Here is a 5,000-nt window from a genome sequence, read left to right on the forward strand (position 1 = left end):
GCTGTATAGCCCCACAATGAAGCCACACTAAGCCCGGCTAGCTCAGTCGGTAAAGCTTGAGACTCTTAATCTCAGGGTTGTGGGTTCGAGCCCCACGTTGGGCGGAGGTTGGTTTATTTTCGTCATTCTTCCCCCAACTGTCAGCTTACAAGTCCTCTTCCCATCCTGATCAGACAAAAAATGAACTAAAAAAAGAGACCTTGAATGGAGCAATAAAAGTAAACAACCTTTCAATGGAAGGCCCAAGAGGCATGAAAACCAACCCATAATTACACTCCTTCCCTGACAAACAGCTGACATGGCTGTTTGCATCCAGGATGCTATTTTACTTGGAAGGAGTTAGTCAAAGAGAAATGGAACCAAGGATACCCATTTCGAAGAACAGGCAAAACAACAAAATCAAGAGTATTGCATTGGCCGGGAATCGAACCCGGGCCTCCCACGTGGCAGGCGAGAATTCTACCACTGAACCACCAATGCTTGACGGGGTCTGTGTTGACGCTAGCGGCTCCTGCCGGACTTAGGGGCCGCACTGGGATGTTTTCCACCGATGCCATCTCTATCCTGCTGGATAGCCCCACAATGCAGACACACCGAGCCCGGCTAGCTCAGTCGGTAGAGCATGAGACTCTTAATCTCAGGGTCGTGGGTTCGAGCCCCACGTTGGGCGGAGGTTGGTTTATTTTCGTCATTCTTCCCCCAACTGTCAGCTTACAAGTCCTCTTCCCATCCTGATCAGACAAAAAAATGAACTAAAAAAAGAGACCTTGAATGGAGCAATAAAAGTAAACAACCTTTCAATGGCAGGCCCAAGAGGCATGAAAACCAACCAATAATTACACTCCTTCCCTGACAAACAGCTGACATGGTTGTTTGCATCCTGGATGCTATTTTACTTGGAAGGAGTTAGTCAAGGAGGAATGGAACCAAGGATACCCATTTCGAAGAACAGGCAAAACAACAAAATCAAGAGTAGTGCATTGGCCGGGAATCGAACCCGGGCCTCCCGCGTGGCAGGCGAGAATTGTACCACTGAACCACCAATGCTTGACGGTGTTTATGTTGATGCTAGCGGCTCCTCCCGGACTTAGGGGCCGGACTGGGATGTTTTCCACCGATGCCGTCTCTATCCTGCTGTATAGCCCCACAATGAAGCCACACTAAGCCCGGCTAGCTCAGTCGGTAAAACTTGAGACTCTTAATCTCAGGGTTGTGGGTTCGAGCCCCACGTTGGGCGGAGGTTGGTTTATTTTCGTCATTCTTCCCCCAACTGTCAGCTTACAAGTCCTCTTCCCATCCTGATCAGACAAAAAATGAACTAAAAAAAGAGACCTTGAATGGAGCAATAAAAGTAAACAAACTTTCAATGGAAGGCCCAAGAGGCATGAAAACCAACCCATAATTACACTCCTTCCCTGACAAACAGCTGACATGGCTCTTTGCATCCAGGATGCTATTTTACTTGGAAGGAGTTAGTCAAAGAGAAATGGAACCAAGGATACCCATTTCGAAGAACAGGCAAAACAACAAAATCAAGAGTATTACATTGGCCGGGAATCGAAGCCAGGCCTCCCGCGTGGCAGGCGAGAATTCTACCACTGAACCACCAATGCTTGACAGGGTCTGTTTTGACGCTAGCGGCTCCTGCCGGACTTAGGGGCCGCACTGGGATGTTTTCCACCGATGCCATCTCTATCCTGCTGGATAGCCCCACAATGTAGACACACCGAGCCCGGCTAGCTCAGTCGGTAGAGCATGAGACTCTTAATCTCAGGGTCGTGGGTTCGAGCCCCACGTTGGGCGGAGGTTGGTTTATTTTGGTCATTCTTCCCCCAACTGTCAGCTTACAAGTCCTCTTCCCATCCTGATCAGACAAAAAAATGAACTAAAAAAAGAGACCTTGAATGGAGCAATAAAAGTAAACAACCTTTCAATGGAAGGCCCAAGAGGCATGAAAAACAACCCATAATTACACTCCTTCCCTGACGGGGTTTTGACGCTAGCGGCTCCTGCCGGACTTAGGGGCCGGACTGGGATGTTTTCCACCGATGCCATCTCTATCCTGCTGGATAGCCCCACAATGCAGACACACCGAGCCCGGCTAGCTCAGTCGGTAGAGCATGAGACTCTTAATCTCAGGGTCGTGGGTTCGAGCCCCACGTTGGGCGGAGGTTGGTTTATTTTGGTCATTCTTCCCCCAACTGTCAGCTTACAAGTCCTCTTCCCATCCTGATCAGACAAAAAAATGAACTAAAAAAAGAGACCTTGAATGGAGCAATAAAAGTAAACAACCTTTCAATGGAAGGCCCAAGAGGCATGAAAACCAACCCATAATTACACTCCTTCCCTGACAAACAGCTGACATGGCTGTTTGCATCCAGGATGCTATTTTACTTGGAAGGAGTTAGTCAAGGAGAAATGGAACCAAGGATACCCATTTCGAAGAACAGGCAAAACAACAAAATCAAGAGTATTGCATTGGCCAGGAATCGAACCCAGGCCTTCAACGTGGCAGGCGAGAATTCTACCACTGAACCACCAATGCTTGACGTGGTCTGTTTTGACGCTAGCGGCTCCTGCCGGACTTAGGGGCCGGACTGGGATGTTTTCCACCGATGCCGTCTCTATCCTGCTGTATAGCCCCACAATGCAGCCACACCGAGCCCGGCTAGCTCAGTCGGTAGAGCATGAGACTCTTAATCTCAGGGTCGTGGGTTCGAGCCCCACGTTGGGCGGAGGTTGGTTTATTTTCGTCATTCTTCCCCCAACTGTCAGCTTACAAGTCCTCTTCCCATCCTGATCAGAAAAAAAAATGAACTAAACAAAAAAAACCTTGAATGAAGAAATAAAAGTAAACAACCTTTCAATGGAAGGCCAAAGAGGCGTGAAAACCAACCCATAAATACAGTACTTCCCTAACAAACAGCTGACATGGCTGTTTGCATCCAAGATGATATTTTACTTGGAAGGAGTTAGTCAAGGAGAAATGGAACCAAGGATACCCATTTGGAAGAACAGGCAAAACAACAAAATCAAGAGTATTGCATTGGCCAGCAATCGAACCCGGGCCTCCCACGTGGCAGGCGAGAATTCTACCACTGAACCACCAATGCTTGACAGGGTCTGTTTTGACGCTAGCGGCTCCTGCCGGACTTAGGGGCCGGAATGGAATGTTTTCCACCGATGCCGTCTCTATCCTGCTGTATAGCCCCACAATGCACCCACTAGCTCAGTCGGTAGAGCATGAGACTCTTTATCTCAGGGTCGTGGGTTCGAGCCCCACGTTGGGCGGAGGTTGGTTTATTTTGGTCATTCTTCCCCCAACTGTCAGCTTACAAGTCCTCTTCCCATCCTGATCAGACAAAAAAATGAACTAAAAAAAGAGACCTTGAATGGAGCAATAAAAGTAAACAACCTTTCAATGGAAGGCCCAAGAGGCATGAAAACCAACCCATAATTACACTCCTTCCCTGACAAACAGCTGACATGGTTGTTTGCATCCAGGATGCTATTTTACTTGGAAGGAGTTAGTCAAGGAGGAATGGAACCAAGGATACCCATTTCGAAGAACAGGCAAAACAACAAAATCAAGAGTAGTGCATTGGCCGGGAATCGAACCCGGGCCTCCCGCGTGGCAGGCGAGAATTCTACCACTGAACCACCAATGCTTGACGGTGTTTATGTTGATGCTAGCGGCTCCTCCTGGACTTAGGGGCCGGACTGGGATGTTTTCCACCGATGCCGTCTCTATCCTGCTGTATAGCCCCACAATGAAGCCACACTAAGCCCGGCTAGCTCAGTCGGTAAAGCTTGAGACTCTTAATCTCAGGGTTGTGGGTTCGAGCCCCACGTTGGGCGGAGGTTGGTTTATTTTCGTCATTCTTCCCCCAACTGTCAGCTTACAAGTCCTCTTCCCATCCTGATCAGACAAAAAATGAACTAAAAAAAGAGACCTTGAATGGAGCAATAAAAGTAAACAACCTTTCAATGGAAGGCCCAAGAGGCATGAAAACCAACCCATAATTACACTCCTTCCCTGACAAACAGCTGACATGGCTGTTTGCATCCAGGATGCTATTTTACTTGGAAGGAGTTAGTCAAAGAGAAATGGAACCAAGGATACCCATTTCGAAGAACAGGCAAAACAACAAAATCAAGAGTATTGCATTGGCCGGGAATCGAACCCGGGCCTCCCGCGTGGCAGGCGAGAATTCTACCACTGAACCACCAATGCTTGACGGGGTCTGTTTTGACGCTAGCGGCTCCTGCCGGACTTAGGGGCCGCACTGGGATGTTTTCCACCGATGCCATCTCTATCCTGCTGGATAGCCCCACAATGTAGACACACCGAGCCCGGCTAGCTCAGTCGGTAGAGCATGAGACTCTTAATCTCAGGGTCGTGGGTTCGAGCCCCACGTTGGGCGGAGGTTGGTTTATTTTGGTCATTCTTCCCCCAACTGTCAGCTTACAAGTCCTCTTCCCATCCTGATCAGACAAAAAAATGAACTAAAAAAAGAGACCTTGAATGGAGCAATAAAAGTAAACAACCTTTCAATGGAAGGCCCAAGAGGCATGAAAACCAACCCATAATTACACTCCTTCCCTGACAAACAGCTGACATGGCTGTTTGCATCCAGGATGCTATTTTACTTGGAAGGAGTTAGTCAAGGAGAAATGGAACCAAGGATACCCATTTTGAAGAATAGGCAAAACAACAAAATCAAGAGTATTGCATTGGCCGGGAATCGAACCCGGGCCTCCCGCGTGGCAGGCGAGAAATCTACCACTGAACCACCAATGCTTGACGGGGTCTATTTTGACGCTAGCGGCTCCTGCCGGACTTAGGGGCCGGACTGGGATGTTTTCCACCGATGCCATCTCTATCCTGCTGGATAGCCCCACAATGCAGACACACCGAGCCCGGCTAGCTCAGTCGGTAGAGCATGAGACTCTTAATCTCAGGGTCGTGGGTTCGAGCCCCACGTTGGGCGGAGGTTGGT

General features: G+C 48.8%; 13 non-coding genes across 13 annotated transcripts; 8 read left to right on the forward strand and 5 right to left on the reverse strand.

Moving 5' to 3' along the window:
• The first annotated feature begins 31 nt into the window (after positions 1-31).
• TRNAK-CUU (transfer RNA lysine (anticodon CUU)) lies at positions 32-104 on the forward strand. Its single transcript has one exon. It is a non-coding gene; the product is annotated as a tRNA-Lys (tRNA).
• A 305-nt stretch (positions 105-409) lies between these two features.
• TRNAG-GCC (transfer RNA glycine (anticodon GCC)) lies at positions 410-480 on the reverse strand. The gene has a single exon. It is a non-coding gene; the product is annotated as a tRNA-Gly (tRNA).
• Positions 481-597: 117 nt separating this feature from the next.
• TRNAK-CUU (transfer RNA lysine (anticodon CUU)) lies at positions 598-670 on the forward strand. Its single transcript has one exon. It is a non-coding gene; the product is annotated as a tRNA-Lys (tRNA).
• Positions 671-976: 306 nt separating this feature from the next.
• Positions 977-1,047, reverse strand: TRNAG-GCC (transfer RNA glycine (anticodon GCC)). Its single transcript has one exon. It is a non-coding gene; the product is annotated as a tRNA-Gly (tRNA).
• A 683-nt stretch (positions 1,048-1,730) lies between these two features.
• Positions 1,731-1,803, forward strand: TRNAK-CUU (transfer RNA lysine (anticodon CUU)). The gene has a single exon. It is a non-coding gene; the product is annotated as a tRNA-Lys (tRNA).
• A 292-nt stretch (positions 1,804-2,095) lies between these two features.
• On the forward strand, positions 2,096-2,168 carry TRNAK-CUU (transfer RNA lysine (anticodon CUU)). Its single transcript has one exon. It is a non-coding gene; the product is annotated as a tRNA-Lys (tRNA).
• Positions 2,169-2,662: 494 nt separating this feature from the next.
• On the forward strand, positions 2,663-2,735 carry TRNAK-CUU (transfer RNA lysine (anticodon CUU)). Its single transcript has one exon. It is a non-coding gene; the product is annotated as a tRNA-Lys (tRNA).
• Positions 2,736-3,597: 862 nt separating this feature from the next.
• TRNAG-GCC (transfer RNA glycine (anticodon GCC)) lies at positions 3,598-3,668 on the reverse strand. The gene has a single exon. It is a non-coding gene; the product is annotated as a tRNA-Gly (tRNA).
• Positions 3,669-3,785: 117 nt separating this feature from the next.
• TRNAK-CUU (transfer RNA lysine (anticodon CUU)) lies at positions 3,786-3,858 on the forward strand. The gene has a single exon. It is a non-coding gene; the product is annotated as a tRNA-Lys (tRNA).
• A 305-nt stretch (positions 3,859-4,163) lies between these two features.
• On the reverse strand, positions 4,164-4,234 carry TRNAG-GCC (transfer RNA glycine (anticodon GCC)). The gene has a single exon. It is a non-coding gene; the product is annotated as a tRNA-Gly (tRNA).
• Positions 4,235-4,351: 117 nt separating this feature from the next.
• TRNAK-CUU (transfer RNA lysine (anticodon CUU)) lies at positions 4,352-4,424 on the forward strand. Its single transcript has one exon. It is a non-coding gene; the product is annotated as a tRNA-Lys (tRNA).
• Positions 4,425-4,730: 306 nt separating this feature from the next.
• Positions 4,731-4,801, reverse strand: TRNAG-GCC (transfer RNA glycine (anticodon GCC)). The gene has a single exon. It is a non-coding gene; the product is annotated as a tRNA-Gly (tRNA).
• A 117-nt stretch (positions 4,802-4,918) lies between these two features.
• Positions 4,919-4,991, forward strand: TRNAK-CUU (transfer RNA lysine (anticodon CUU)). The gene has a single exon. It is a non-coding gene; the product is annotated as a tRNA-Lys (tRNA).
• Positions 4,992-5,000: the final 9 nt, after the last annotated feature.

This window comes from Leptodactylus fuscus, chromosome 3 (genome assembly GCF_031893055.1).
Source record: "Leptodactylus fuscus isolate aLepFus1 chromosome 3, aLepFus1.hap2, whole genome shotgun sequence".
Taxonomy (NCBI): Eukaryota; Metazoa; Chordata; class Amphibia; order Anura; family Leptodactylidae; genus Leptodactylus; species Leptodactylus fuscus.